Here is a 9,948-nt window from a genome sequence, read left to right as displayed (position 1 = left end):
CGGCGGAAACCTCGCTCCCGGGAGGAGTGGCAGGTTGGTCCCCGCCCTGGTCCGGTCCCGCCCTCCCCCGGTGTGGGGAGGGGAGGGGAGGGGGCGGGAGCGAATCGGGGACCCACGAGGCTCAGCCGCCCGCTGGCGGTCCTTGGAAAAGAAAAGTTGCCCTCAGACCTCCTCCAGCCCGGTGCTCCCTCCCCCCCGCCCTGCTGTCGAGGTGGAGCCGAGCGGGCAGGAGCCGGGCAGAACCCTGCCAGGTCTTCGGCGACAGGCAGACAAGCCGGCTCCCCTACCTGGGTCCTCAGCACAGGTCGCGCCCCGCGTCTGCGTCCTCAGGTCCAGGCACAAACTTTCTGGATTGTCCCGGGACATTTGTCGGGCAAGTCCCACACCACGCGGGTAAGAGGAGCCACACAGCCGGAGAGACAGGTAGGTGGCATGCTGCTGTGAGATTTGCACTTGGAGGATTTTTTCAATTCTAGGGGGTTAAGGGAGGAGGAGTAGAAGTGTCCCACCTTCTCTGCACCCCCTCCCCCAGCTGGGCCGGAGGAACGGGTTTGGGGTGGGGGCGGGGTGGAGGACCCAGTGGGAATATCCCAAACCGGATCGCGGGTGCGGGGAGTCGCAGCGGGGAGGGGGTGGCTCCCAGAGCCGAGGGACTGGGCGTCACTCGGTGATAACCCCGCGGGAGAGAGAGCGAGTCAGCAGCTCGCTTTGACGGAGAAAGATGTCGTACGGGCTCTTCACCCCTTTTCTTGGTCCCCGGGGTCAGAGGGCTGGGTCCTGCGGGAGGAACAGGGATCTGGGGCTCAGCTTTCCTCTCTCAACCTCCTCGTCTACACAAGGGACAGAGGCGGCGCCACTTTGAGGTCTGCAGCACTTTATCGTTGTAAGAACTTACTTGTTCGGTGGCTGTTGCTGAAATTCAAAAGTTCTCAAGTGAAACGGCGTTCATTCGGTCGTGATGGTGGTTGCCGACGGTGTGTGCGTGTGTGTCCCGCCTCGACCTCAACAAAGCTCCCTTGTTAACCCCGCTTCCGCCAGAGAGTGGGACTGGCTGCTGTCCTGTTTCAAGCGCGGCCAGAGCGAGGTGTTGGTGGCAGCAGCGAGAGCCGTGTTTGCGAGGGGCTTTCGTCATCACAGCAGCAGACCTGATGAATGAGCCCAGCTCTGGCCCACCAACCTGGATCCATCCCTTCTTCGCTGACCCCACCCCCACCGTTCCGCAGGTGCCTCCTCGTCCAGGGGAGGGGGGATTCCACCTGGGGGAAGGAGCCCCAGACAGCGGAGAGGCAGCTCTGCGGAGGGGTAGTAAACTACGCACATCAATTGTTGCTCCCCTAACAACTGGCTCTGTTCCCTCCCTTCTCAGAAAGGGTCCTGCTATCAAATTCATCTCGTTAGGAAGTCAGGTGCTCTCTGCTCCGAGTGGTAGCAGCCCTGATGAAATTATATAGGTCACTGAAAAGTATTTCCTGTTTAATCACCTTTGTGCCATTGGTTAATGAGGGAAGAGATTTCCTCTCAATAATTAGTGTATCTTGCCTGCTTGGCAGGGTCACCTGCTTGACCCTCAGGTTTGTTGTATACCTGTCACCAGACAGGATGTTTTCCCCGAAGCTGCCCAAGCCTAGTGAACCACAGCCGAAGTCCCCCATTTGGAGAACTTCAGTGGTCTTCTCTGGACAGAAATGAGTAAAGGCTGGTTTCTTTTAGTTCCAGTTAATCCCTGCTTGTATAGAAATAAGTTTGGAGTCCCCTTTGTCATTTGTCCTGTAGCTTTTGGAACAGGATTAAGCTGTGCGGGGCAGGTGGGAAAGGCAAGAGAAACCAAGAGTCAGTGAACTCGATACAGAGGAAATTTAGAACAGCCTAATAATTTAGGCCCAACTGCCTCACCAGCTTGTTCCTTGCCTCTGTGTAGGTTGTATTGCTTTTCATGCAGGCCTTGGAAGGCTAGAAATGAAGGGGCTGCTTTACTACAGAGTCAGAGTGTATTGCTGGATAGTTCTTCATGATAACCTCCCGAGTTTGGTTCAAAGCACTTTCTCTGTAGAGTTTTTTCTACCGTAATAGGAAATCAGTAGATAATACCTACAAGCCAAGAAGCAGGTATACAAATAAATTATTCAGACAGGTAGAGGTACATAGTAGGAGAGACAAAGAAGAGTTGCCTAAGGAGTGACTTTTCAAACAGGTTCTGTATTACTTTTAAAGAGAAAATTTGATAAGAAAGCTTCCTCTCTTTCCAAATACAAAACAAAATTGTTCTCTTGGGTCCCTCCTTAGGTGCTTGATCTTTATTCTGTGTACAGTTGTCTCATAGGACAACACATTGGCCCTTTAAAGAGCTAGACCCTCAGATTCTGACCTTGGAACACAATTCACAGCTACTTCACGCTTACTCTCAGTTACTTCCGACTCTTGGTTTTTAGTCCAGGTAGGGGAACAGGGCTGCAGAGTGACCAGTAACCTCAGGGACTTCATTTATGGGGCTCTCTCAGTAAAGACAATAACAGAAAGTAACATTTCTGTTCTGCTTTATGATGAACTGTGCTGTGATTTAACTCTTTCGTATTGGGTGCTATCCTATTCCGAGTACATGACAGGAAAGCAGATGAGAAGATAAGCAACTTTTAGGTGTGTACTTGACTCCTGAATGTGGTAGACTCAGACCCGAATTCAGGATTTTCGATTTAGATAAGGCCACGTTTTAAATTGTTTTCCCTGCTACCTCTTGTTTGGAGGTGCAAAGGGATCTTATTCCTTATTAAGCAGGCGGTCTGTAATTGGAGACAGGACTGCATACCTCTATATATGTGTGTGTAATATTTGTATCCTTTGCCTGTCCACAGTGTGGCTGTAGCTAAAAAGATGGGTGGGCAGATGAATAAATGCCCCCAATAAATGGAATAAAGAACTTTGGTATTGTCTAACATTAAAAAATCAGGACATAGGAGCTTGAGTGTGTGATTTACAAATATGAAGTAGTTACTAGAAGAAACATTTCGAAAGTTGAAGGAGCAGGACTCAGGATTAGGGGAAGCCAGGCAGGAGTCTATTGTTTTTGGCTAGTACCTTATAACTTTATACCTTATATTTTATATTATGTACATGCATATTCTTTTTAAAATATCTTTTGGCAAGGACAGAGTAAAGGGCTGTTTTCAGAGTTTTAGACATGAAGAGATTAGAGGTTGCTTATTCCTGGTTCTTTCATTTTGCAGGTGAGGAAATTGAGGTATAAGAGTTTAAATATTTTGTGAAGGTCACATGGCTGGAGAAACAAACCCTTCCCAGCACAAGTTCACAGCCCTCCAAAGGCAGGTGGAAATTTTGCCCGGGCTTGTAATTCCTCAATTACCTTTCTAGGCAGTTTTCACTTCTATCTAGTTTTTACAGTGTTTGAATAGGTTACGGGACTGTGGATTCAAAAGTAGTTTCTGTAATTACTCATATTTCCATTATGAAAATTGCTTCAAATATCTTTAGTCTGCAGACAAAATTTTTGGTTAATTCTGTAATAACTTTCAGTTAGAATTGGAGACACCTGGGCAGTTTGTGTGCAACTTTTTAGGAATTTACAGTGTTGCTCAGTTGAATTTGATAACTACTGGAATTTGGGCTAAACTTTTATCCTGAGAAGCTGTGACTAATGGAAGATGTTAAGGGAGCTTTTCCAGTCTCTCTGTGTTAGCTGCTTTATTTTGAAGTTCTGAGAATAAGGATACAGATGTCTTCCGAAAGACAGGTGCAGACAGATGACATTTCACAGCTATTACATTAAAGTGTTAACACCCAAGGTGGTCCTTTTCTTTATACATAAGACTCTCTCCTACTTCCACTCCATTTATATTGCCAACTTAACACTTTGTTTTTTTTTTTCTGATTATACACAATCTGTATTATTTAACAACCAAACTTACAGAAATATGTAATTTTGAAAATAATTGCACACTGTCATCTTACATTCTGGAGAAACTGCTATAAATAGGTCTATGCTTTTCTCCCAAAATTTCTCTCCATATTAAAATATAGTCAACTGTTTTTGTGATTTTTTTTCCCATAACCACTGGGGCAACACTAAAGTACTTTCAACTTGGCTTCTGTTTTTAACCTAATGCATCTCGACAATGTTTCCATGACCACACACGGGGCATCCTGGCTGTACGTATTGCATCACAGGTCATTTAAACAATTTCCTATTGTTGGAAATTTGGGTTGCTTCCCATTTTTCAACACTAAGAACAGTGCTTTGAAGAATGTCCTTAAATACACTTGTGTGAGTGTCTTCTGTGGGAAAAAATTTGTGAAAGAGTCAGGGATATGAAAATATTAACTTTTTAAATTTACACTTCCTCTAATAGTGTACTTTAAATGAAAGCTATATTAATAGCCTTTTTTCCTGAATGTATAAGACTAAAGATAGAAATTATTAACATATGACCAGACATCGAAACAGGAGGTCATAGGAGCAAAAGACTCTGAGCTCTCTCCTCATTTCCTCACGTTTCAGGTTCTTTTCAGTTTAAATTTTTTTCCCAAGAGAAGATATTAATTGATAACAGCTATAAGAATACTCTGCAGGTGTTGCAAGCTGCTAATTAGCTTTCATGGAGAATAGGTTTTTTAAAAAAACATTTTCTTAGCATTATTCTAGGACATGCCATTAAGGAGTTCAGAGAATTTGCTAAGCTTTGCAGAATGAGTATATTTTAGCTCTTCATATATTTTTAAAATTTACTTCTGTTGAAATATTAGTAATGGGTAAATTTTAAGATCTTTAGGCTTTTAGAAAGTTCCAGGAACTGATTTCACTCTTCTGTGTGTGGAAAGTGTGAAATAAGATATTTTGGCTAAATTTCATGACTCCGGCTCATTGAAGGAGGAACACTTCAGGAATTCCTGTGGCTGGTTTTTGTTGACCATCTTAGAGAGTTGGTTAATATTTTCATTGAGTCTAAGCTTTGTTCATAACCATTCAATGAAAGGATTCTGTTTCATTCTTGAAAATTCATGTCTTCAGTTTTGCTTGAGTTTGAGGAACTAGTACTTGAAGCTTATTCATTACGTTGATTTTCTTTGTAATATATCAGAATGAGTATAGAAAACTATAAATCTATATATACATGTTTATTCTTGTATAAGTATGTAGTGATATAAATAAACTATAATTTGAAAATGTGACTTTAAGTAGGTCATTTAGCATGAATAGTAGTTCATATGTCCTCAAAATGAAGTTATGTCTGTCCATATTTATTTTATTAGAAAAATATTTTTTATATTTTTACATGATAAATTTTCTTACACAATTTCTTAGGATGGGGTAAACTTTATAGTTTGCATATACTCATCTTTGATCTTTTTATGGGAAGATACACTGTCTAATATATTGTTCTTGATTATTGATTCTTCTCTAATATGAAGTCACTTTTTCATAACTTATTTTAAATCTCCCGACATGACATTGTATATGGTACAAAATGTTTACATTTTTGCTGATTTTAAGCAAGATGTAGTAGTTTGGACACATGAAAAGTCTGACAATGGGACCTTCATTGACCTTGATTTGCCTCAGGAGACACCAGACTACCTGCTGTTTACCTGAGTTGTATTAAAAACTTAATAATCAGCTGAAGTTTGACCTTTTCTGAATTTCCTCCTCGCTCTTCTCCACTGTGTTACAGTTCAGGACCTTGCAGGTGAAAACTAGACCCAGGAGTTGCTATTGGTGAATCAGCTTGTAACTTGTGTCAAAGTGTCTGTATACTGATTTTGTTGCTGCTTTCCTTTGGTTTTTTTTTCTTAGAGTAATCCTGCCTCTCGGTCATAGTTTAGGGTTGGCTTGTCACTGAGGAGTGGTCTCTCCTTCACAGCGAGTCACGCAACTGGTGGGTTTGATGAGGTTTCCTGACTCAAGTCGGACTGACTCAACCTGCTGTCCTCTGAGCTCCTGTCAGTATAGGCAAGCCAGGAGCAAACTCTCAACTTGCCTTCCCCGTGTGGATAATTTCTGAATCTGCCTTCTCATTGCTGACTTTTGTAATCCTAGGCTTGCTCTTCCAGTTCCTGCTGGATAGGGTTACATTTGGAACCTGACATCAAATCAAATAGAATGGTAAGAGTAACTCTGCATCTTAATCATCTAGCAGAGAACCTTTATATTGAGTAGAATTCCCATGTATGTTTGTTGACGATATGCCTCTTATTACCACATGGGCAATTATAACTTTTTAAATCTTATTTCTGACCCCAGTTTTTCCTTCTCTAGTCCATTCCATGCCATAGGCAGTTTGATTTTATAAAGCATAGCTCTGGCCATGTTGCTGATCATGGTCCTGTTGCCCACTGGGTAATGACTCAACTCAAGGTGTGACGGTTTATTTTATGTGCCAACCTGACTGGGCCTTCGGGTGCCCAGATATTTGGTCAACATGATTCTGGCTGTGTCTGTGAGGGTGTTTCTGAATGACATTAACATTTGAATCTGTTGACTTAATAAAGCAGATAGCCTTTCCCATTGTGGGTGGTCTTCATCCAATCTGTTGAAGACCTGATTGAACAAAAAGGCTGAGGAAGGGAGAATTCACTCTCTTTGCCAGACTGTGTTTGAGCTAGGACATCGATCTTCTCTGCCTTCTTCGGACTCAAACTTGGACTTGAGCTTGAACTGTACAGAGAAGGCTGTCCTGCTTCTCTCCTTGCTTGCCTTCATAATTGCATGAGCCAATTCCTTACACTAAATCCATCTCTCTGCCCCTGTGTCTTTGTCCTTTATGTGTCTGTCTCCCATTGGTTCTGTTTCTCTGGAGAACCCTGACTAATCTGAGAGGCATCTATGATGTGCTGCCCTGTGCGGATCTCTGTTCCTCATTCCTGAGCCACACCCTTCCTGTTCCCTTTTCTCCATTTCTCCTGGGACTAATCCTTCATCTCTTCAGTGACTTCAGTAATGTGCATTCTTCAAAGCCTGGTGCAGAGGCTGTGTCCTCCCCTATCCTTTCTTGGCTGTCTTTTCCTGTGGTAATTTCCTGGTATCTGAATCTCCGTACTGAAATTTTAGGAAAGTAGTCATTTTCTGACCTCTAGTGTTATCTTTTATACATTTGTCCTTGTTTCCAGCTAGATTATAAACTCCGTTAGGAGCCAGACCAAATCCTCTGCTGTCCTTCATGTTGCCCTACACTTAGTAGGTGGCCAGTGAATATTTACCGGTATGTATACATTTTAAAGCACTAAGGTCTGCCTAGGAAAGGAATGGTAGGTGGTATTGAGCCTGTGGAAGAAATGTCTAGTTTGTTTCCCACAGGGCTTAGAACTTTTTTTCAATGCAGTACTCCAGAGAGGCTGCTGGTTGTTCGGGGTTGTTACTAGAAATGAAACCTATGTATCATCCCTGACCTAGAGCCAACTTCCTAAGAAAAAAAATTGAGTCATATTTTAAGTCCCGTTGAATTAGCCCTTTCCCGAGGTATTGGCTTGCAACTATTTTTGCTGTTATCAGTTTTGCTCTTATCTCTTATAATTCCTTCTCTTGGCTTCTGGCTAACTCTCTTCATATCTTCCTCTGTAAATATGCTATGTAGCATATTTGTGTGAGTAATTTTGAACCAAGGGTGAAGGGGAAGAGACATGGAAAATGAGCTATATGTAGGTAATTTGAATTTGCCAAATTTTATGCAAATTTAAACACAGTATGATTTTCCTTATTTTTCCTGTAATTGATGTATTTTTTGAGGAACATCATTGGCCATCAGAACTCCTCCTGCTCTGTGGCTTGTCTTTTAAACTCAAAGTATTGCAAACCCTGTACCCTGCGCTTTCCATCCGCCTTACCCTGAGCTCCTGCACTTACCTTGTAACCTACTACACTTGACTTACTCATTAGGTGCATTGTGTACTGACTGTCTTCCTGAATAAGAATATAAAGCTCCATGAAGGTCTGGGATCTTTGGCTAAATTACTGCTGGCTGTCTTTGACTATGTATCTCAACATGTAGGCCAGTGCCTGACCTTCAGTAAGTATTTGTTGAATNGTTGCTAGCTTGAAGCCCTTCATCCCTTGCATCCCCCTGGTGGTTTGGTCTTTTTTTTTTCTGTTCTATCCAGAGGTAGTTAGTTCTTTTACCATACAACCACCTGTTCCCAGGTCTGTGCCTTTGTGATGGCCATATCAGTAACAGAAGAAATGTATAGTCCCTTGGCTGTTCATAGTTTACAAAGCACTTTCCCAGAGAAGATCTCATTTGAGGTATTCTTGAGTCTGTGACAGCAATGCGTTCGTCAGGGCCTGCTGTTCGCCAGAGTATTCCAGTTGGCAAAATCTTGTCTCACCATTCTTCATTATGTGCCAAGCATACACTCCCCTTGGCTCTGCTGTTGCTAAATTATATATAAGGACTCTGCCTCTTTGATGTCTTCTCACCTTCTAGGATCACCCATTTTAATCCTCAGAAGAGTGCCTATGTAGTATAACGGCCTCAGAGTGAGAAAAATGAGAAAGAAAAAAAACAAAGAAACAAGCAACCAATAAGTGCATTAACGGGACACCTCAACAAAAGTTTCCTAGTTAGGTGCTGAACAACGAGTGTTGCCTCGAAGTTAATTTGCCAGCTGGAAGTCCATGTGGACCTGTTCTGCAGAAGTGGGAGCACGAGTATGGAAATGGGAGGTTTGGCTGAAGGATGCAATCCATGTAGAAATGAGAACTGTTACTTCCAGGTTCTCCACCAGTAAATTGCCATTACTGTCCTCCTGGCCTCTCTCTTGGCTAAGCTATGAAGACAGAGCCATTTTCTTCCTAAAGGCCTTCTGTTCTTGCCTGTAAGCCATGGGAGTGCTCAATAACTATTAGTGTCTAATAATGACACAAGAATATTCCTCTGAGCAGTTGGAGAGCTGTAGGCATGTCACACATTGACAGGTACTCACAAATCTCTTTTTGCTGTTTTGAAATATTACTGCCAGGGGAGTTGTATACGACTTGTTTTGACAGAGTGGTCTTAAATATTCATTCCTTTTACCCCTTACTTTAAGGGAAATGCTAGCATTTAGTCTTTAGGCTTCCAGTAGTAATTTTGGAGAAATTGTATTATAACTTTTTTCAAGATTCTGATTTTCATATGGCTCATTTATTTGTGCATTGACATATTAATATTATTTTTAATGATGGAGGAACATCATTAAAAATAATAGATTAGTGGAAAGTCAGACATTATATGGAGGTCTTGGGTCAGTTGTTCTCTCTGGTAAGTTAATAAGCAAGTATTTATTATTGTGGGAGGCAGCCTGGGCATAGTGGAAAGAGGGAAAAATTTGGATGAACTCTGGTTCAAGTCCCTGCTTTATCATTTAGTAAATGTATGACTTTGGACAAGTAAGTTTGCTTTGATGACCCTTCACTTCTCATCTTGAAGTGGAGATAATAATGTTCCTCCCAGGGGGTTTCTGTGAGGGTTAAATAAAATAACAGATGTGAAGCACGTAACCTGGAAGTAGTCTTCAGTCCATGGCCATTGTTATTGATGTGCTGATGCTCGGTTAGCACTGTTTTAGGGACTGTCTGGGGGCTTTCAAAAGGTGTGTAAAATATACGTATGTAAGGTCACAAAAGATGGCAACAAACACATATTGGACACAAAAAATCAGGACAGTATGAGATGAAGTGTTATTTGTATAGAAAGTTTAAGTACAAGAAACCAGAAAGGTAGAAGTCGTTGTGATCATAGCCTTCAAGAATCATGGTAGAGATTGTGTCATAAATTGTGCCTTTTCATTGTAAATTATAGAAATTAAACTGTGTAGAGGGTTATTCATTGGTTTACATAGCCAGGAAGCGAGGTGAGTCTCAGGGAGGCCCAAACTGGAAACTCTTGTACGTACCACCAAGACTCTCTGTCTCCAAGCTCTGCTTCCCTGTCAGCTTCCTCTGCTTGGCCGGGGTGTGGCTGCCAG

General features: G+C 42.4%; 1 protein-coding gene and 1 long non-coding RNA gene across 3 annotated transcripts in view; one reads left to right on the top strand and one right to left on the bottom strand.

Annotated features, from left to right (window-relative positions):
- FHIP1A (FHF complex subunit HOOK interacting protein 1A) overlaps positions 1-9,948 on the top strand; it is a 194,596-nt gene that overhangs the window by 83 nt on the left and 184,565 nt on the right. Inside the window, exon 2 of one of the 2 annotated variants that reach the window (XM_037058406.1) lies at positions 275-423. The gene's annotated coding sequence lies outside the window, so the exon portion shown is untranslated. Of the gene's footprint in view, position 1; positions 424-9,948 lie in introns of those variants that run through there. The other variant, XM_037058405.1, reaches the window with a different exon arrangement.
- On the bottom strand, positions 287-1,683 carry LOC118995403 (uncharacterized). Its single transcript, XR_005068262.1, has 2 exons — positions 896-1,683; positions 287-777 (listed from the first exon to the last, which is right to left on the bottom strand). It is a non-coding gene; the product is annotated as an uncharacterized LOC118995403 (long non-coding RNA).

The sequence above is a fragment of the Sturnira hondurensis genome, unplaced genomic scaffold, assembly GCF_014824575.4.
Source record: "Sturnira hondurensis isolate 20B ecotype Veracruz unplaced genomic scaffold, ASM1482457v3 Scaffold0010128, whole genome shotgun sequence".
Classification (NCBI taxonomy): Eukaryota; Metazoa; Chordata; class Mammalia; order Chiroptera; family Phyllostomidae; genus Sturnira; species Sturnira hondurensis.
The sequence above is the reverse complement of the archived record's forward strand: the minus strand, read 5'-3'. Positions and strand labels throughout refer to the sequence as shown.